General features: G+C 44.1%; 1 protein-coding gene across 2 annotated transcripts in view; it reads left to right on the forward strand.

The window, feature by feature from the left end:
* Nucleotides 1–2,524: 2,524 nt before the first annotated feature.
* Nucleotides 2,525–22,200, forward strand: part of LOC121596787 — a 33,804-nt gene continuing 14,128 nt past the window's right edge. Inside the window, exons 1-2 of one of the 2 annotated variants that reach the window (XM_041922014.1) lie at nt 2,525–2,755; nt 5,513–5,740. The gene's annotated coding sequence lies outside the window, so the exon portion shown is untranslated. The other variant, XM_041922015.1, reaches the window with a different exon arrangement.

Here is a 22,200-nt window from a genome sequence, read left to right on the forward strand (position 1 = left end):
GAAACGTCATTTCGAGGCGTACAGCTTACCTCTTCCCTTTTTTCAGCTTCAAAGAACAGACATTCACAAAACAAAAAGATCTTCTAGTCGTAAGGTTTTACTCCAGAGCGTATCTTTTGGCTTTTGAATCTGGGAATCATTTTTTTAATGCTAACGCTTCACTACCCTTCCCAGCCCAGGGGGTCAACTCTGGCCCGCAATGCATCTATTAGTTACTGTTTCAATTCAACCGCCCCGTTCCCGGTGGTTGACCATTTTACGCTGCGGCAGGGATCCTCCCCGACCTCGAACCTGTTCACCATTGTTCGCTTTAAGGTTTCCTTTTATTGTTCTCGTCCCTTCACAGTGGTGGGTTGAAAAATTTGTATCCCTCGTTTCGAGAGCTTTTCCCGTTGCGTTTTTGCCTTTACTCTTTTTATTTTTCACATCGTTGAGGAACATGGTGATGGTATGGTGGTGACCAAACTGACCAACTGGTTTGTGGAGCAGACGATACGGGGCTACGGGGATGAAAAATAGTCATCCCACTTTGCTTGAACGCTCCCTCACACACACACTTCTCAGTATTCACTGTCCAATGTCTAGAATTGAATGAATAGAATCAGCAGCTGAAAAACCACCCACTGGCAAGGGAGCGAGGGAGGGAAAAAGCTCGTAAAAAGCATAAGTCAAAGTCCATCCATTGTGTAACGATCACGGTACGACTCATTTACCATTCTTTGCCGACTTTTACTTGCCCTTCGCTCTCTCTCTTTCTTTCTTTCTTGATTTGCTTTGCTTCAATCTTTCTCTCTCTCTCTCTTGCCTGTCCCATATTCATTTCCACACACTCACACCCGAGAAGGCAGCAGGCAGGCATTCTTGGCTTAAACATTTTTAAACTCTTCTTTTCCCAAACATTTACCCCCTCCGGAAGCTCTCACACTATCCCCCCCCTCGCTGCTGCACAGTAGCACAGCGTAAAAGGATACGGTAGTTGTGATCTGATGGTCGGTTAAACCGTTGTTATTATCCGGTTGCTTGCCATCCAGCCGTGAAGTGTAGTCTCGCTCTCTTTGGGGCGAAAGCAACCCTGACGGAGGCTGCGTAAGAGAGGGGATCGTGTGAAGAGCGAGGAGGAGGGTGGTTGAAATGTGAGGTGATTACGGGAATGCATGAAATGGATTTTGAAGCATAAAGAGTGGGAGAGATTTGTCATTTCTGGCGCAGTTTTTTTTTTTTGTTCTTGTGTCATCTTGTCTGTGCAAATGCGTTCAAGTGGCTTTATGAGACTACTGTAAGGCAAATGCCAGCCCTTTTGATAATTTTAAGCTTAGATAGTGATATTCTTTTTTATTAAAACTCGGTTGTTATAAAAATTAAACCTATTTTATTGGTTTATTGTACATCTGATAGATGGCATTGCTGCTATTAACGTTTAATTTGTTGAAGCAAACATTATTTCGTAACTTTTGATGTCACAGTCGTTTTTTTTGCGAATACCGGGCCATTGTACTGTGGGTCATGTACTGAGCACAAAGAAAGTAAAAAAATCTGCTGACTTTTTTGTCAGATTTTTGTTAAATGTTTAACGATTTGTTTTGATTTTTTGTTTTTTTTTGTTGCAGACAGTTTAAGAGAAACCCAATCATTCCTTTTCAAGTATGATAAGAAATCTCTCAAAAATGGCTTTGGAAATAATACTTTACTTTGTTCAGCAAAGCTTATGAAAGATTTCCAACAAATTGTAACAAAATAAGCATTCATTTAACTATGTCAGATATCCACTTCAAATAGTGTCCTTATCTGAATAGCAAATATGGTTTGCTTTTTAGGGAAATATCAATCATTATACAATTATTATATTAAATTGCCTATACCTTATCTGCACCTGTTGAAGGTAACAAATAATATCATTAACAATTGTATAGCTTGTCCATCTTATTATCACTTTTTAAAGTACAAAATACCCTCAAATGTATTTTCGCCCACATTAAAGCATCGAAAACCAAGAGATGCGTTTGTGTGTGTTCTTTTTTCCCATTCTGGATAACCTCACCCTTCAACTTTACATCCTCTCTGTCAAAAAGGCTTTCTCATCGCATTTATCTCGCTCCCTCTTTCTCTCTCTTTTTCCTTGCTCTAATCCTCTCTTTCCCTGCCGCCTCTTCACCGACCCGCTCCATCGCTTCATCACTCCATCAGCACCATCATCAAAACTCGGAAGTAAAAACAACCCGTTCACCTTACCGACAGCATCTCTCTCTCTCTGTGAGTGTGTCTATGCGAAGGTTAGTTCTCGTATTTCCCGCCACCGTTCACAGTGGCGCTGCGCCACCTACCCACAACAAACGCATGCGCTCTCGCGCCGAACAACAGCCGAACAGCCACCGTACGACCGAACAGGTCCCGCGGTGCAGGACAAAAAAAAACAAAAACGGAGAGCGCTTGCGAGAGCAAAACACTCATCACGCTCTCACCAACCAGCAAACCGCCCGAAGAGATGGCTCTCGATGGTGCCCGCTTCGGGAGATGCTCGGGAGATCGGGCCCGCTGTGCAGCATCGCCAAATGCCGTCGGTCAGCCCGGTTTTGTCCACCAGCAGTACTGGCAGACACATTCGGTGCGAAAGACGCCACACGGTCGGGTTTTTGTAGGTGTATACTAGCCGCGTGTAAAACCCGCGACCGGTTCCGGCGCGGCCACCTATCTCGTGAAGAGGCGACGGAGTGCAACAGCAACAACAACAACAACAGCAAGCGCTGTTTTTTCTCAGGTGTGTGTGCGTGTGGGTTTGTGAAAAGTTGGGAAAAGGAATTTAAGATGCAATTAGAAAAGAATAAAGTATAACGATCCTGCCGAAAGAAACGGAAACAGTGACCACTGAGTGAAGCAAAGACGAAGGAGTTTACCCTTCATACAAATCGCCTGTGTTGTGTTTGTGTGTGTGTGTGTGTCTGTGTGCGCTTGACTCGTTCGCTTCACGATTAATGTAGAGAGTGGAGCTGTTTGCCGTGCCGCATCGTGCAGCCCAGTGCTGAAGGATGCTGTTTACCAGCAAGGCACAAACAAGCAGCTTCGAGCCTGGAGTTTGTGGGAAAAAGCGATTAAACACTCCACCCGCGGCTCGGGGAAGGTTTCGCTTCCGGTTCCAGGGCAGCATCCCAAGTGGTTGAGTGAAATTCTGGCCCCCAAATCGAGTCGAGACATCTGGCCCGTGTGGTGTGCGTGTTTTCTCGTGTTATTTGCGCTTCCCTATTTCACCGCTTTCTGTATGCTCCACCGCTCCCGCAAGCGTGTGAGTGGGCGGATATATGGGTGCCGTACGTACGTGTGTATGTATAGTGTAGTGGTGCTGGAAACAGGCATCAAGGCGCCTCGATGGCTGCCGGTGGCTGCAGCCGAGTAAAAGCAACTGCGAGCGACAGAGCAAGAGCGCTCCCGTGCGTGAAAGGAAGCAGACGCATTCGAGTGGAAAGTTGGAAAGTGAAAACGTGACTCGCAGTGGGAAAACACGGTGAAACAGGCCCGGAACCTGCCGGAAACGGCATCCACCGTTGAATCGTGATGCTAGTGTTTGTGTGTGTGTGTGTGTGCGTGGCCGTGTGTATGAGTGTTGTTTGTTAGCATCCATTTCGTTCCGGGGTGGGTTTTTGCGCCCCTTGCTTCTTGTTCGTTTCGCCAGAAAATCAATCGACTGGGCGTTGTATCGCTCGATTTCGGTGAAAATCGACCCTCTGAAGTGAAGGGGAAAGCTTGTGAAAAGAAGCAAAAAAATATAATCAAACACATCCTTTTGCCATCGTGTGCAAGTGTCAAGATTTCCATCAACGGTTGCCTTTCCACCTGGGTGAACATGAAACGAGCCAATAATGTGGAACTGTGTTGCAAATAAATCACTCCTGCAGTTTCCCACCTTCGTCTGGATTTCAGCCGGCCTGATGTGGGGTGTTTGTGAAGAAAATAACCCTCCCAAAAATAGAACCCTTAATGCGTGTAGACTAGTCTGGAGAGCTGCGGTAGTACCTCCACATCCTTCACACACAAAAGTCCCATCGAAAGCGCTCCAGAACAGCAGTTCCAGCAGACAGCTTGCGCTAGACAGCGAACCCATCACTTTCACATGCTAATTCGATTTCATCCCGAATCCATCCCATCCTTCCCACTAGCGTCACTGTCTCTCATTCCATCGTAGGTTTATTTTTCACACATATTCATCAACATCCCAGCAGGGAGCCATTCGATACCCATCCCAACCCCCTGTGCGCGTGCTTCCATAATCATAAACACAGGCGGACAGGCGGCTTTTGCACCGCACTCGATACACCACAACTGACTAGAGCCGACTGCCACCCGGTGCGTGAAATAATTTGCTTCCGGTGGGGAGCAAGTAAGCACCTTGGTGTCGAATGTGTCGTCTGGGAAAGCAGGACGACGGTTGCAAACGATTGGCAAGCAGGCTCATCCGGCTGGGCCTGTTTGCGCCTGCTTACACGGCAACACCGGCTCTGGTGGGTCGTTGATGGATGGATGTTGTTTTAGGTCGAATGTGTTGAGTGTGTCGTGGAATAGTGTGAAAGGAGTTCCGTACAACTAGGGCAAACACAAACAGGAAACTAACAGCATGCCCTTAGAACGTGAAGCAAAGAGGAAATGTAACCATGGACTGGGAAGAAAGATTACATAAATATTAATTTCACCGGAAACCATTAATGATTTATGTTGTATTTTTTTTACATCATTTGATGTAAAAAAGAGACTGTTGTGATTTATGTGCTATTATTTATATTATTGCTAAAAATAAAAAAAAGTAAAAACCAACAAAAACCAAAAAAATCCAACCGATCAGCGCTAAGCTTCCTCCTCCTGAAATGTAGTGCTTATTCTTACCAAGAGTGTTTCACGCGTGCAAAAAAAACCCCATTCCCTCAATATACTCCAACGCATCTATCTATTATGTGTATGAGTGCGTATTGTGTCTGTGCCTGGCTGTGTGTTCGTTGAGCGGGTTGTGACGAGCGAAAGGATTTATCGCTCAATAACGAAGGATTAAAGGAACCATCGTTAGTATCGCCTCCATCACACCTGCAAACGCCATCATCAGGGCGCGATCACGCGAACGCCAACGTTGGGAAATGGATTAAAAAGCAGTTTTAGAGCCACCACTCTCCGCATCCCGCCCACAACCTTTTTTTTCCTAGAATACGTCTCAATGTGTCAAACGTAGCACGGTGCGCGTGTTTGTGACAGCATAAAATAACCAAAAGTAAAAAAAAACGGCTTCCAAGTAGCTGTGCGTTTGTGTGCTTGTTTGTGTTTGTGTGCTTGTTTGTGTGCTTATATATATATATTGAAAGGCAGTGTGATTGGCGGGTGAACAGGCAGGCAGGCGACGAAAGGATCATAAAAATCAGCATTACCTCGCACGTTGAAAAGGATAAACCTCCCGAAGGGATCATTTTTCAACCGACCGGTTCTTCGCGCCACCACCTACTTACGCGTTCTTTCCTTCTTCTTTTTTTTCTGAAAGCAGTTTTCAGAACGTTCTGTAGCGAGGGCGGCAATTGACAGAACGGGTTAAGCCCCCTGGCCAGTGAAACAACTTTGCTTTGGGAGTGTATGAAGGGGAAAAGTGAGAAGAAAAACGTAAAACAGCAAACGGCAGAAGTGATAATGCGAAAGTAGCTGCGATCCCCAGAACAGTGGCCAGTGGTATCTTATTGCAATATTGGACCCGTTTGACCCCGGTTGGTAAAAAAAGGTAAGTTTCAAACAGAAGACGAGACTTTGAATCTTTTTTCTACACCCCCCCCGTGGCTATTTTTCTTCTTTTTTTACCCTTCCTTGGGCTTGAGGTTGATTGGCAAAATTAGCATCCCCGGGATCAAACACTCCAGCGGACCGCTGTGTTGGAGTTTGTGACGAGCAAATAACCAACAAACAGAACAAAAAATCCCTGCCAACTTACTACCCTGCGCAACACAACCTGTCCACCACCCGCTGGGCTTGTTGACAGTTGCAAAGCAAAACCGCAAGCCAATGTTGCCGAATCCGTTTGCGCGAACCAATGATGGCCCGCGCGTGGACTGACCGCGGGCTGGTGTTAAACTTTTTCCCCTTGTTCCAAGCACCCCTCCAGTCGAGTTGTCGATGTAAGTGTGTGTGTGTGTGTGTGGGTCTCGCATTTTATTTTATTCCCCATCGTGCTACATGGGGCATTTTGCACACCGACCGAAGCGGATGAGAAGGTGGCAAAATTTCACGAAGCTTTTTGCGGTTTCTGGCACCATACCAGCTCATTGGTGCCAGCTATCTATGTTTGTATGTTTGTGAGTGTATGTGTCTTTCGGGCGTTATAATTGGGAAAACTTTACACACACCCAAAACCCAGCCCCATGCTGGAGCAAATGTTCGATCAGAGCGGAGTAGGAAAGTGGCAGAGCGTGCCGAACACCTCCGCTTTGCCAACATGTTCCAAAACCATTACATGTGCACGAACATCAAGCAGCGGGCTTTTCGGGGTGTGGCGTTGCAGTTGCTGCCAATACGTGCTTCGTTTTAGGAAAAATGTTTTATACGCTTGCGGTCAGGCAAACAAGCGATAGGCAAGAGATTTTAAGCAAAAAACAAGGACAGCAGCAACAGTACAGTATTGAAGGGAGAGACGATTTAAATAACAACAAAACAACAACTCCGTTGTCGATTAAAGCTGGTTGGAATATTAAATTACTTGCATGAACTATTTGGGTAAAACATTGCCCGGACGGGAATGGCGGGATGGCAACTTTGTCTGTGGCAGTGGGCCCGTGGGCAGTGGGTAGGACACGTGCGTACAACGTTTAACATCCATTACGCTGATTGCTTATGGGAGAGACTTTTGTTTTATTCATCTCGTAAGCGGTTTTTCGGGGTTACGGGTTCAGACAGAGAGGAGAGCTTTCGAGTTCCTGTCGTAAGTAGGGGAAAGGGGTAGAAATCCACGCTGGACCTTACTTGGAGGACAGAATAGTTCCCCTTTTTATGGGCTTTTTGTATTGAGATTAAATGTTGAATTCTGGAATGAAAGCAATTCTATCCAACAATCATGTTAGGTTTTTACTTTTACGTTGTTTCTTATTTACATTTCATAATTAAATAATACATTTTTGTCATAATTCATCTTTTTTATTCAAGAATGGTAAGATATCTGCCCTTTCATCCTTCATTTTACCACGAAGACCTAGTGGTCATGCGGAGTAGCTATGAGATGGAAACGAAAGTGCAGAGTTCGAAATATTCCCCCGGAATTATAACGGTGGCATATTTTTTAAACAATCACTTGCGTTTGTTTGGACAAAAAGGCAGAATAAAATTTATTTTTGGATAAAACAAAGTGAAGTTTTTCAAAATAATGTCCAAGGAATACTGGAAATAAGTGAAAATGTTAAAACCGGCCATTGACCGTGTTGAAGCGCCAAAACCAAACAATCCCTTATAACATGTTGATGTCAGTTTATGAACGTCACGATACAAATAAATTGATTTTATGATATTTAAGTCAAGATTTTATGGCTGATTTTTTTTATTGCGATTTGGTCGGACTCGTAAATAGTTTAAATTAAAATCACGGTTTTTTTAAAAGAAAATCCACGTTGTGTTTTATACGAAAGATAAGAATGACGGTGTTTATGCAGACAGTTTGTGAGTTTAGGTATGACATGGAGCTACAATTCCCAACTAATAACATCAACATGCTCTCTCAATTTACCCAATAGATCAGTAAACCTGAGAGAGCGAGAAAACATGTTGATTTTGTCGCTTGGGAGGGACACAAAGAAGTGTGCAGGGTGTTTCAAATACAGAGCATCGTTATATGAATGACTTTGAAAAACATGACACAATAGCTAACATGTTGAAGTATCAACCATCAAACATGGTTTGTAATCATTCTAGTTTACATACCTTAACAAGACTATCGATTCCACGATCTGCTATGGCTGCTTTTGTATGAATTCTGTTGTTGTGAATTCTTAGTAAAGAAGGAATACATATCTATGAGCAAACAGGGATACACATTATCTAATGTCTTTTATAATTATTATGCTATATATGAGGATGATAGAAATGATGATTGAAGAAATGAAACTACTCTTTGATCGTCAAATAATGAAAGCCCTGTTAGTTCCGAAGACGATGTAACAAGTCACACGATCTTACAACATACCAATAATTGGTTTGGTAACCATACGGGTCGAGCTCTTGGTACGGAAATACTTATTATCTTGCCATGACTATAAGTCGCAGACAGCAAGAAATATGTACCATTATATGGTTGTGTTATAACAAGAACAACGTTGTTTAAATAAGTAATACCGTCATAGCTGAGTCCATTGTTTGAAATAATGAACTATCATTTTCAATTAAAAATAGTCTTCTGATGTTTTTTTTTTCAACATAAATGATTCTTTATACTTACAAACGCACGAACCTTGATTGCATATGACAACCTACGGATCACATTGAGTAACACATTTAAATCTATAAGCACGTACGCACAAAATGACCCATAAAAGCCCCTTTTTCTCTCCATTTTGCCAACTGTTCACCCGGCAAAAGGGTACAGCACACTTTTTCCACACCAACACTTCTCGATTACATACACACACATACACCCACACACCGACATACACACAGTGATAGTGAGGGCAGGCAAATACCTTTCGGAACCCCATGGTACAGTCGGCACCGTCTGATAAAGGTGTAGAAAATTTTCCTTGAAAACAAAACCTTCGTCAGCAGCTGCTGTCATCTGGTTTTGGAGGGGGTGGGAGGGGACCCTACCTGGCAGGTTGCAGGCCAACCTTCATCCCGCTCTCGTGGTGTAATGTGTGTGTGTGTGTCTGTGCGCTGCAGAAAAGGGTTCTTGCTTTCGGCCGGCATGCGGCGAAAGGGAAATTGTTTTCTCCGAATGAAACTCTATTATTACGCAAATACGACTGTTTCGAATAACAGTTTTGTCCTAAATCTCCCAGAAAACCCGCTTGACTCTGGCTGAGTGGTCTTCGGAAAAGAAAAGTGCACGAGGCTAAGCAGTAGGGCAAGATCAAGCGAGTGTGCCTGTGACAACCGGAGGGCGTCTTCCAGGCCCTTATCTTTCAATCCATACCCTGTCTGCGTGCGCCGTGCCTTAAATTGGGGACTTTCTCCAGCAAAGGTTTGACTACTTTCGATGAAAAGCAATCCAAACAGCTTCTCTGTAAATGTGCGCGTGTGTAGCAGTCATAAAGTGAAGCATCCTTGAGCTTGGCGTCGTGTTTGGCGAGCAGATTGAGCCGTCAATATTTTTTATGTCCACCATACAGAGGTGTCGTAGAATCAATCATGCACGAACCGATTCCAAGAACTATTCCTGCACCGTTGGCCGTTGGAAAATGACTCAATTCAACGTTAGGCCTATATTTCACTTCACCCGCTAACATACGGCACTCACAAAACTCGCAAACCAAAAAAGCTTCATCCGTTCGGAAGAATCGTGTTTGAATAAAAGCAAAGGGCAAGAGCGTTGCTCGTACATCGTGCTCGAATGCTGCTGCTGCTGATGCTGTTGGATGTCAGATGATCGGCGGCGTCAACGTGCCTGTGGTCGGGTGGTTTTGCTTCAAAATTCAATCGAAGCAGTCTGACCCCTGCAACATCATAAAAAACAAGCTGAAGGCTGAAGCGATTGGTAAAGCCCATCATTGACTTTATGCGCTTCTGTTTCCGATTTCAGATGTTCTCGCTTTCCTCGCTTTCGGTATCTCTCTCTCTCTCTCTCTTTCTCTCTTTCTCTCTCTCTCTTTCCTCCTATCTCTTTCTATCAACGACTCGTAGCACCATCGTTTCAGAATTGATTGACTTTTTTATTCCGTTATCACAATCCCGTCAAGTGGATGCCGTCACGTACTGCTTGATGGTGTTGGCGAAGAATTCAAACCATCCTCCATTTCGGACCGTCCCGCCCACAGTCATACCGCGTTCTCGCTCGAGTGAGCATCGACCAAAAGCGAACAAACAGCGCCAAAAGTAAGAAAGTCCGCACGAGCCAAGAGCAGTGCGAAATGGTAGATGTTTCAACACCGAAAGCTGTTTCCCGTTCGCTGCTGTCACGCATCATTTCCAATTTATATTTTGCACAGAGCCCCTTGAATCTCCCACAGCCCAACCCACATCCTTGGGGTAGCAGGTGTGAGCCTTGCTTTTGGAGGAAAGCCGAGCGCTTGTATTGGTCGTAAAGCCAAGCCTTACGGTCCACCGAACACCAAACGGTGCTTCACTTTCGCCACCTTGTGGGGCGCGAAATGGAATCGTTCTCCCCGTGTTTTATGATTTCACTTTTCCCATCGCAAAAGGCAAGCAACTTTAGCGTCATTCGGCTGCAGGGGATGGGCGGCGAATGGTTTGCCACAATCGGTGCCCAACACATCGCACCACCATCAGTGTTCATCATCATTGTGCAATTCATTACTGGGCTGGTGGCGCTCGTGGCTTTCCGTTTCCTTTGCATTCTGGCAAAAGTTTCGGTCAATGTCTCATTTGCTTTGCACCCTGTTTAAATTTGTGTGCAATATATTTTCTTTACACTCGCGGCGTGGCATTGTACGGCTACTTGGGGTGCTTTCATTGTGTGTTTGTTTTTTTCCTCTTTCTTCTAGCTCCTCTGTAAAAGAACGGTAGGAAGGTTTCGTTTAATGGAAAATGGAAAATTTGCAACCGCAATGCATTACCCCGCCGCGGCCATATTGTGTTGTTCACTCGCCACGGTAGTCATTATCAGCTGCTATACAGTCGCTGCGAACAATGTACGTTTGCTGGTACGGCCACTAATAGAAGTTTCATTCCGCTGTCGACAGCCTCCCTTGGGGTGTCGGTGCAGTGGATGAGTTGGAGTTGAATCTGAACTTTTTTGGCACAATCGAGAGCCGTTTGGAGAGCGAGGAAGAAAGAGAGGGAGATGAGACTAGGCAAAATAGCAATTAGTGTGGCTTGGTAAATAATGAAGAACTAACATAGAAACTAAAGATAAAAAAGGAGTCCCTCACGTGCTACGTGGAGGCGCCCAGTGGTTTTCATTTTTTGCATGGAGACGCATGGTGTTTTGTTGAAAAGCTTGGCTAAGCACGGTAGTTTTACAAATTGTATTATTCAGTAAAAAGTACTTCAGAAGTATTTATAACATGAAATTAATGAGAATTATTCAAAAATAAATATTAATTATGTACTGAGATTCTAGTTTCTCTAAATGATATCCTAACAGCATATACGAGATACAGACGCTTTGAGTTTTTCCAATTGACTTAATTATAGTTGAATGCGCAATAGCTTGGCTCTATGACATTAAAGGACAACAAACAAACAATATTTTTTCGTTTTGTGGTCTTAAAGAAAGTTCTCTCTCTCTCCCCCCCCCCCTCTCTCTCTCTCTTTCTCTCTCTCTCTCTCTCTCTCTCTCTCTCTCTCTCTCACTCTCTCTGTCAATTTTGAAGGTGTTAGTTTTAACACCGAAAATCAATCTGGCCCACCAAGAAACACGAAACCATCAACTAGCCTGCTTGTTAAATGGGTTGATGTGGCCGAATCACGAACAATTTCATCACCGGCACCATTCGGAGGCACAATCGCACCGTCCCAGCTGTGAACGCTCACGTTCACGGCTGGCCATGAGTTTTCATCCCCATTACACGTTTGCCTCTTTTCGCAACAAAGCTAATTAGTGATTGTTGAATTTTTGATGACATTCGCCAGAACAAACACACACAAACTCTGGCCCCTGGTTTAAGATGGCCGTGGCAGCAGCAGCAGCAAAGGACCGTCTGCCTTAACGGCCACCTGTAAATGTTTAATCGTGTTCCCAGCTCCATTTTTTGCTTCTTGGAGAACTTCGTAGAGCTTTAACCATTCAGGCTGGTTGTATATTTTAGCTGACTTTTAGGCTTACAAGAAGGACGCCATGAACGGGACAAACAAAACCAAATGCTACGCGCTATCTTAACGGTCCGCTCGATTATGGTCTTAAGCTTTGGGCAAGAAACTGTTTTGCCCAATATTAGCCCTACTCCTGCTGAGTCTTTACGTGGTCGAGGTGTGCGGAGTGGTTGAGTGGGAAGTGAATTTGGGTCATCGACACGATTAGTCTGGGGGTGTTTGGGGAGGAATGGATTTGGAAGGCTTTAAATATTCAAGCAAATGCTACTTGGTTGCAGATTGGGCCAGAAAGAGCCAACCAGTAGCAAGCAAAATGAAATTAAAATACCACGAAAAATATTAAGGAAAGATAATTTAACGGAATATTGTTGAATTAGTTAATATAATACGTGAACAACATAAAAAAATACAAGATAAGTGATTTTTTAAGATAACGAAGAAATCAATTTTCGTTGAAAAAGACATAAAAAATAATTCACAATTTCATTAAAAATATTTATTCATTTTAGCAAAGTTCGTATGACAGATCCTTCAAAATTGCAACTTGCAATAATTCAAGACAAAATAGAAAGGAAAAAAACAATATTTAATGCAATGTTCATTCCTTTCGATTTCCCTCGACACTTTGCACTACCTACCCGTGCCAATTCGCCCTGCAAACATAGCAGGTTAACCTTAGATGCCATCATCCACCGTTTGGGGAGGCTCCAACCGCACAAGCCTACCACATCCGGGCTACAATGTGACGAGATTTTCGGGTGGTAGATTTTTGAAATAATATCTCCACCTCGTCCCATCGCACCACTGGCATGTGCTGACGAAAAACCAGTGTGTGATCTTGCCGCTCTTGCGGACTCACGGCAACACTGGTCACTCAACTGCCGCCAAGACTGCGGCAAGGCCCATTTTTATCCTTCACGGATCTGTGCGGCGTAGATAGATGGTGTTTGTGCAGCGTTGCCTGCCAACGGAAAGCACCGTGATTCTCCCACGCATCCCCGGCAGAAGACGGACACCGTCATAAGTTAATCTGTTTTTGTGATGGATTTATGCAACTCATCCTGCCCTGCTGCACCCGGCTGTGAAACTTCTCCATATCATCATCAGGATGACGCGCTGCTGGGTAGCGGATCAGGTTGGCCCTGGCCTGGCGCGAAAAGATAGATAGCGCTGGAAGCTGATGGCATTCGCCGTGGCTCGTGACCGCCGTACGTGGGCGAATGCATACGACCCCGATGCGCTCACCCGACAACTCGGAGTGTGTGAGTGTGTCTGTGGGCATCATGTCGTGCTGTATCGTATATCATCTGCAACATGATACGGGGACACAGAACATGCTGGAGCTATTCCCATTTGTGGTTTTCAATCTTGCCGCCGGTTTTGGCCTTCTAATGTCAGCTTCAGACTTTTTTTTTTTGGCCCCAAATGTAGGCTGCTGGGGAGCGGGAGGGATGTGGTGCAGAATATCGTTTGCCGGAGATGGTGCAAGGTTATGTTAAGAACGCTTGTTGACGATGCTTTTTAAGCGTAGAAAACTGGGAAAATATTTGCACACCGAAACCCAGGATATACATCGGAAGTGCATTAGCAGGGCGGACAACACCGTCCTTACCGGCGTTCGGTGGTTTGCGGTGAGACGAAACCATTTTTCAAGTGTTTTTTTTGTGGATGATTTTGATGACAAAATATGAACTTGTTCTGCGTGTGACAAGCTACATGTGAAAGTGAAGTAAATTATTTGGTTTTTGCATTAGATTCTTTGCTGTGGCTGTCTTTCTAGCGAGAAACACCTTGATATTTTGACATAGTGTGAATTCGAGAATATGGAACAAATGTAGATTAAGCTCGTTGATTATTATTAATTACACAGGGAATTTAAATCTACTTGTTGTTATGGAGCATCATAGGCCCCAAGTATCTTAAATATGGCTTCTTTCGATCAGTTCTTTAAAAATGTATGGTCAATTGTCCAGCAAGAATTCATACCAGAGATTTCGGATAGTCAAATTGCATATGCTACTAAAAGTATAGGAGAATATTCATCTCGGAATGACAAAAAATTTATTATTTATCACAGAATATACACAGAAGATAAATACAAAATTCAAAAAAATTATCTTCCCTTTGAGCTCGAAACAAAATTACTCGAAAAGTACTCATTTCGACGTTTGCTTGAAACGAAACTACTCGAAAAGTACCTCAAAAAAGAATTCCTTAGTAAATACTTGAAAACAACTCATGGGTGTCTTATACTGAAGCATGTTTTTGCTGTCATTCTGCCCTTTTTTTAGATATTTTCAAACCCAACAAATGAAAATAGCAAGAAAAACAATCTTTAAAGCAAAGTTAACGACAAATCCTGCTGTCAGAAACTACCAATTCTTTCAACAATTTCAGTTTTTTCTCTCTGCCGTTAGCACTGTTTCTTTCTACAGATAGTACAACCAAATTTTCACATCAAAACACGACCATCGTACCGAGCTTCGGAATTGATTTAACTGCCTGATTGTCCTGGGGCATCCCAGAAGCAGAAGAAGTCATCGGAGAGATGGCTTCATCGTGGTGGGTGAGCTTCGTTCCGGTGTGCTGTTTTAGGAGGAGGAAAGTCTCGCCACAACACACAAAAAAAACCTTGTGTGCGTATTTTTTTCTAAATGAGAAACGTGCTTCTGTTTGCGAGAATCTGTGAGGAAAAAAACTTCTCCAAAATAAGGGAAAAAAGACAAAACACTCTTTGGAATGTACGCACACTCACACACGAAATGGCGCTGTAGCTCGTTTAGGTAAACAAAAAACCCACCAACGGGGGGGGGGGAAGCTTTGATGAAGCGCGGTTGAGAACCGGCAGGGGCACAGAAATTTAAATTATTCCACTCAATAGAGAGCAAAAGAGAGGGACAGAGAGATGAATAGAGAGAAAATACAAAACCGCCCATGCCACTCCAGACAGGCGACTCTGTCTCGACGGGTCGACGTGCCTGACGTGACGGGCCCACCCGCGCCTCTAGCATTACCAAAAAGGGTAAGCTTAGTTTTGTTAGTGAGCGGTGTGCGTGTGTGCGTGTGTGTGTTGTCACTTCTCCACAACTGAAGAGGAACTTTTCGCATGTGAGATAGAATGTTGATTCGTATCGTTTTTTTTCTTTGCTGCTGTTGTTGTATGTGCGCTCGCATTTCAACATCCTCCTCCCAACCATCGGAGGGTAAGACAACACGTATTACGTATTAGAGTGCAGAAGTCCGGAGAGTCCAGAGGGGGGCAAAATAAATAACAAAATAACTCTCTCTCTCTCTCTCTCTCTCTCTCTTCTCCCCGGGAAAATCCCTCGCTTACACTACGGTTTTGGACAAAATCCATCGGTGGAATTCCACCGGGGAATTGCGCTGCCTGCATGTGCGCATACGTTAAGCCTCGCGGTGCTATGGATTGACGCGGTGCGTGATGGACCCTCGCAAAACCCTGCCCAAGCGAACGGCCTTCCACTGGTTGGGCGAGGCCGGCGAATGCCGAAGCAGCGCGTATGGGTGGAGGTGCGCTTCGCCGGCAAAACCTACCCCGGCTTCATATGATACGAATTATCCGCATGGCTTCAAAATTAAATTCATGGGAAATATTTCACCGAAGGGGTTTTATGTATTCGCTATTTTGCTTGTGTTATATTTTTTTCTTCTCCCCTAGCTCATGTTCCTGCATGCTGCTTATTTTGCCCATCCCACCGAGAGTGATATGAAAGTGAAACCTCGGCCACGTGATGTGGAAGTGAAGGGAAATTAAATTTACCACTGTACACCCAACGGTTTCAACCCTGCCTCCCTAACCTTCATACTCAATAGGAGCGCATGGCGTTTTCTCGGAAATATACCAACACACCAACATGCCACGCTAAACCGATCTTCGAGCCGCGAGTTTATGTGGCCCTGCACATATGGCCCTCGAACCAGCCACGTGATGATGCGGGTGTGTGTAGAAGCTTGTGGAAAAATAAGTTCCACCACTCAGCAACACGCGCGTTTCCAACCAATTCCAACCCCTCGCGTTCGACCCTGCCGCACGATTGATTTATGGCCAATTTCGAATGGCAGTTGACTTCCTTTTCACGCTTCACGGGCACTAATCATCGGACATCGATTGCAAATGATTTATTGGGCGAGTTTTGTGTCCGCGCCGCACACCCAGCACCCGCTACTAGGAATGTAGCAAACGGGACGGCAAATGTGGAATGACAGTTTGGTAAGCTCTATGGCGGTTTCCTTTTGCGACCGGTTGTGGCCCGGAACGTTGGAAGTGAAGCGCAACCACACAAACATTTTCACTCTCTAATGGCGTGTATTGCTTCCCTGTGGTTGAGGCAATGCGAGGTTGGGTTTTGAGATGATTTCACTAATTAACTGGAAACGTAAACATGCGTCTTTTGCCTCTAGAAGGATGCCATTGATGAAATGTATTTTGTAGCACAACGTACATTTCCTTTTTAATAGATGGTTGCTGTTTGTTTCGTAAATGATTAAGATGCTCTGCCCCAATATGGTAGACAGACGTTCAAACTACGGCTTACCACTGACAAACTAGTAAGTTTGGAGTAATTTGGTAGCAAGTAAGGCGTCGTTTGCTTACCCATCTGAGCAGTTTAACTTTTGTTTATCTTATCATATCATTTACCTTTTCTTTTTATTTTTTAGCTAAATGTTTTATAATATGAACCAAACTAGAAGCTGATGTAATGTATTGCTTTTATGTCATATTTTTCTCGGGATTATACCTATTTTTAACTGTGCTGCAATTGGCACTAATTAACTTAAATGATTGAATGATTTTCGTTTCGCAAGGTGTTTACATAGCATTGAAAAACTTGTAAGAGTAACGATTCTTCAATTCAACACATGCATGATTGTGTTTTTTATACAATTTTCAAAAAAACACACACCAGAACACTTCCATCCTCACTTCCGTATATGCCTAATAAATTAGTTTTTCTCGACAATGTCTCAGTCGTCGGGACATTTAAACTGCTTAAATAAGTTATTTCGGACTGAGTTTTTTTCTTCGAATTTGCTTCCTGGAGAAAATAGCATCGATGTGTTCAAAAATCATGATAACTTATTTCGATCAACAAGCAATTTATCCTATTGAACTTTCGAACTAAGCTAAAACAACAATGGTGCTAATTCGAATGAATTTTGTACCGTTAGCATTTTTTAATAGCAAATGCAACCATCATGTAAACATTCCCATACACATAGGAACTTTCCACAAACCACAAACGATTTATTCTCATCACCAACAACTAGCGCAAAGTGAACCATATTGTTTGCATTCGGGCCAAAGCCGTGATTATGTTTCCCAGCGGCGTAAGCAAACCGGCCCCATCCCACCCACCACAACAACAATCGATTGCAATAATCCTCGTTTGATGGTCGTTTGACTAATTGTTTTACTGCCTGGGCCACTGTTCGCCGCCTCATCCCATCAAAAGTTGCACTTCTAGCTTCCGCAAACGGCAAGTGTTGTAACTACCGAACCGACCCCTTCCTTCCGCCGTTTTCTACGATTTACCATTCCCGGGGCCACGTTCTGCTGGCCAACTTCTTGCGTGCATGTGGCACACGTACCGAGGCACATTTGTTTCTTCTACTTCCAAAATCGCTCGTTCTGCAGGCCCCGATGTAGCACCCGAAAGGTACATCGCACACGAACATGTCGATGGTGAAAGTTTTTGCGTTGTAGTTTGGGCAGGGGGGGGGGGTTCCCTCCGCCTTGTGCTTCCTTTTTGCTGTTGCATATTCATAAAAATACCACCCTAAAACGGACGGTGTGAGATGGAATGGATCGGCAAAGTCTGGAATGGGGAAGAACATTCCGTTTCGGGTGAGAAGACGTGGCATTCGGCAGTTGGAAGTTGTTTCGCTCGAAGAAATAGGGCTGGTTTGCACTACGGCAGTATGTTTGCGGTATGTTGAAGGGGGGAGGAGCGAGGGGAGGCAATCATTGTAAGTGAATGGCTTCAATACGATGTGCTCTGATAATGCATCATGTATCATGTACAAATACGACTTATATGTACATTGCATCAGTGCAGTCTTCCTTGGAATGGGGTTATTTGTTGTTCTGGGAGCAGGAAGTCTTTAGGAATGTCCATGGTGTTTGATGCAAGAATTTTACCATTCCTTTGCTGTGGGTTTTGATATGATCCATCCAAACGGTTCACTTCATCGAAATAACGACCAATAAAAGATCGACAATACAAGTATTTTCTGTTTGAGATGATAAATGACTATCTAATACTACATGCTACATCTACCACTACTACCGATAGTGTGAACATCATGAAGCAAGCATTTCATTTAAGTTTTGTTCATTGGAAAATCATTACAATTATTGCCTGTGCATCTATAAATTAGTGGATTAAAACAAAGTGAAAATGAAATTGAATCTTGTGTTTTACAAGCTAGCAAACTAAGTCTTATGCTTCTATGGCACAAACAATCGTTGCTAGTGGATTCACAGACGCGGAGACTACATTTATTTAAAAAAGTAACCTTTTTATTGAAAGTAACTTCTTCGATCTCATAGTTTGATTCGATGCCTTTTTAACAGGTTTAACAGGTGCCGCTAGTATTAAATGCATATTATTTTTATATAGAGCCAACCTTCAAATGATTCGTGTCAAAATTTGACGTCTGTATGTCAATTAGTTTGTGAGACAGAGCGTCTTTTGTCAAGCAACTTTTGTCAAGGCCCCATATGAAGAATCAAAAAGGGTTGTTCCACCAAGACAACGCACCGTGCCACAAGTCATTGAGAACGATGGCAAAAATTCATGAATTGGGCTTCGAATTGCTTCCCCACCCACCGTATTCTCCAGATCTGACCCCCAGCGACATTTTCTTGTTCTCACACCTCAAAAGGATGCTCGCAGGTAAAAAAAATGGCTGCAATGAAGAGGTGGTCACCGAAACTGAGGCCTATTTTGAGGCAAAACCGAAGGAGTACTACCAAAATGGTATCAAAAAATTGGAAGGTCGTTATAATCGTTGTATCGCTCTTGAAGGGAACTATATTGAATAATAAAAACGAATTTTGACAAAAAAAAATTGTTTTACTTTGTTAGACCGGAGACTTATCAGCCAACCTGTTAGATGGATCGCCATTTTCTTTGAATGGACTTTATTTCGATCCCGAAGTAATGGAAAGATTGAATTGCACTTTGGAAAAGCTTTTTACGCGGCCAATTAGCGCTTCGGGCAAGAAAATAGGCTCCGTATAATTAGCTTTTAAAAAGAATTTTACATCAGAATCTTTATTTCTGGTACAACGTCTGCGATGGGTCTAGGCCTTCCATTAACCACCAAAGGATTGTTGTCTATCAATCACTTATTGGTTTAAACATAGGCATGGGACAGACGCCCAATCTTGATTACATGGTTAAATCGCTTTTCCGGTTTTTCTATAAACAGATCCATCACTTTCAACGATTCACTGGACAAGAATTCCATTCAGATGATCCGTTCGCTAGAAACGTTCCTTCTCCATTACGCATGAGAAACGGCTTAACGTACCATAAAATCTGCAAACGCAAGCCGAACAACTTCTTAACCATTTCAGTAAGCAAAGGACGCCGTTCGCACAATCAGTTGCTGTGCAAACTCATACAAACACACGTACAAAGGCACACACACACACACACACACACACACACACACACACACACACACACACACACACTCACATATGCTCATAGAAAGCGTACACGAGCGATTGAAAAAGTTACAGCACATCCTTTCCAGCAAGCTCGACTGCCCGAACAACGACGTTTACGACGACGAAACCATTCACTATCCCCACTGCTGTTTGCTCGATTTTTCCCTCCCCTTCTTCCGCCAAGCTCTGTATGTGCGTGTGTGTGTTTGTTTTTTCGCAACGGAAATACGGTTAAACTTTTCCAACCGAAATCTCACTTCCGCCGGCCCGGCAGCCGGCGAGAATTGCAAACTTTTTCATTAAAAGCCTCACCACGGGCAAGGAAGAGGGGGCAGAACCGGTGCCGCTGAAAAGCATTCTCATCTACCCACGACCGCTCACGGACGGAGCACCACTTCAACAGCCGCCACGGTGGCAGGTGGAAAACAGTGTGCAAATATTATCATATTACTTCATCGTTTCGAGATTTCCCGTAAGTGTGCTCAGCGCTTCCTAACCACCAGCGGGCAGGAAGGGAAGTTTGGTTTCCCGGTCGAGCACAGCGCGGTCGAAGGGAGGGCTGTCTTGCCGCTGTCAGCAAACTTTTCCGCTACCCCGCCCACACCGACTGCGTACGAGTGCGCTTGAGTGTTCATCGGTAAAACTAAAATCCATTTCCGATCGTTCGAGTTGAGGTTCTGTCCTGGGCGAACTCCGTCTCCTTTTTTGCAACCTCCCCCGCAGTGACTGCTCCCGGATTTTGTGGCCTACCTTCCACTACTTTGGGTGGGTCCATAAAATCGATTCCGAAATGGGAATTCATTACTGCGAAATTGCACGCAACATGATCGCTTCGATCGATCGTAATCTATTTGCCGTGGGGAGGGAGATTGCACGATAATGCGAAACAGTACGTTCTGCTGATACATCTTTCCATCATAGAGAGAGGGAGAGAGAGAGAGCGACTATGTCACACACAAACACACGATAGACACACGTTCCTGCAGAAAGTCGTCAATTAAATGTCCGAATCGGACAGCTCTGTATCGGCGGTTAATGTGCGGAGCATTGTGCGATGGATACGACGGCAACGACAATGACCGGAGAGCACTCAATTTTGACTACAATTTCACTCGAACCACTAGGGACAGTAAAACATAAAAAAATACACACACACACACACCCACATAAAACGCTCCGCGAACAACGATGACGTTGATGAAGATACTGATGACAATGGTAATTGCAGCTATTATCGCCATCGTTTGAAAATGGGGCGGCTCGAGCCTCGCACAACGTCCTGCGCCCGTAACCGAATTGGAAGCGAAATCGAACGACATTCGACCCGGAGCTGACCCGCAGACCAGAGCGCCAGGACGGGCAGGACATTTCCATTTGCGCTTGGTAACGATCGAAAATTTATATAAAATCATGCGCTCGTTAGGAGAAATGTAATTTCTTTGAACCGTTTCGGATTTTCCCTGCCCAGGCAGCGCTGGATGGTGGCAGTGGGCGGCACAAGATTAGACCAAGCGAGGAAAATCGTATTTAACTTCCATTTCGCTTCATCAGCGGCAACTTTTACCTCCCATGCCTCCGCCCACTTTCGAACCCTTAGTAATGAGAACTTCCCTGGAACGTGCAGCTAGCGTCGGCGGTCCCGAATCGCACCCCGGATGTGCGCCCGATGTGCACCTGCTTCCAAGTGGCCGCGCTCGCGCCCGTTTGTAAACGCGGCTGTAAACTAAACTTCGTTAACTTCCCTTCGCCCTCACCCGTCCCGGCCATCCGGCCAATGCCATCGAATTGATTTGCTTTCGCTACACGCTTCAGTGCTGCAGCAGATCGATTGGTTTTTGTAGCCTGCGGTTAAATTAATGATGGTCGAGGAAATTGAGATAACCGGTGAAGCAGTAATTCCTTGCGCGCCTCCCCCTCCGGTACGTAATGACCGTGCGGAGTGGGGGAGGGAGGTTGCACGGTGGTTCATTTTACGCTGGTTTCGCACATAAAAATTAGCCATTTTTATAGGTTACTCAAGCGCGAGATTATGATGCCAGGGAAGGGCGCTGGATCATAAAAAAAGATATTTATATGGGGGTACAATTTGCACACCGAAAAAAAAAGTAGATTATGTTAAATTTGGGTAGCCAATGTGATATAAAAAAAGCTTTCCCTTTTCAGATTGCAGTTAAAGTAAATGTAGTCCATTTTTGCATGATTTTTTGTTGTGTTTCTAATCGATTTAACTTTGTCAAAAATTCAAAATACGATTTCCCGGTCGTAAATAACCCAAAGCCCGAATGTCCGGCTGAAATGGGTCGTAAAAAACTCTGGCTCGTCCACACATATTAAAGCGTTGCTAATGATCATAATTTTTTCACCTGGTGCGGTGAGTGTTTAACACGCTTTAAAGCTAACGATTGGTTTGGAGGAATTTTTACACAGAAACTTATTTATTGATACTGTCCTTACAGCAATGAAATGTTCAGTAAACTGTGCATGATTTTGACTCTGAATGAAATAAATGTCACCAATGCGCTTCGGTGTGTGTGCATACACAGTATTCAAAGCTTAGAGGGATATGATTTTTTTCACAA

This window comes from Anopheles merus, chromosome 3R, assembly GCF_017562075.2.
Source record: "Anopheles merus strain MAF chromosome 3R, AmerM5.1, whole genome shotgun sequence".
Taxonomy (NCBI): Eukaryota; Metazoa; Arthropoda; class Insecta; order Diptera; family Culicidae; genus Anopheles; species Anopheles merus.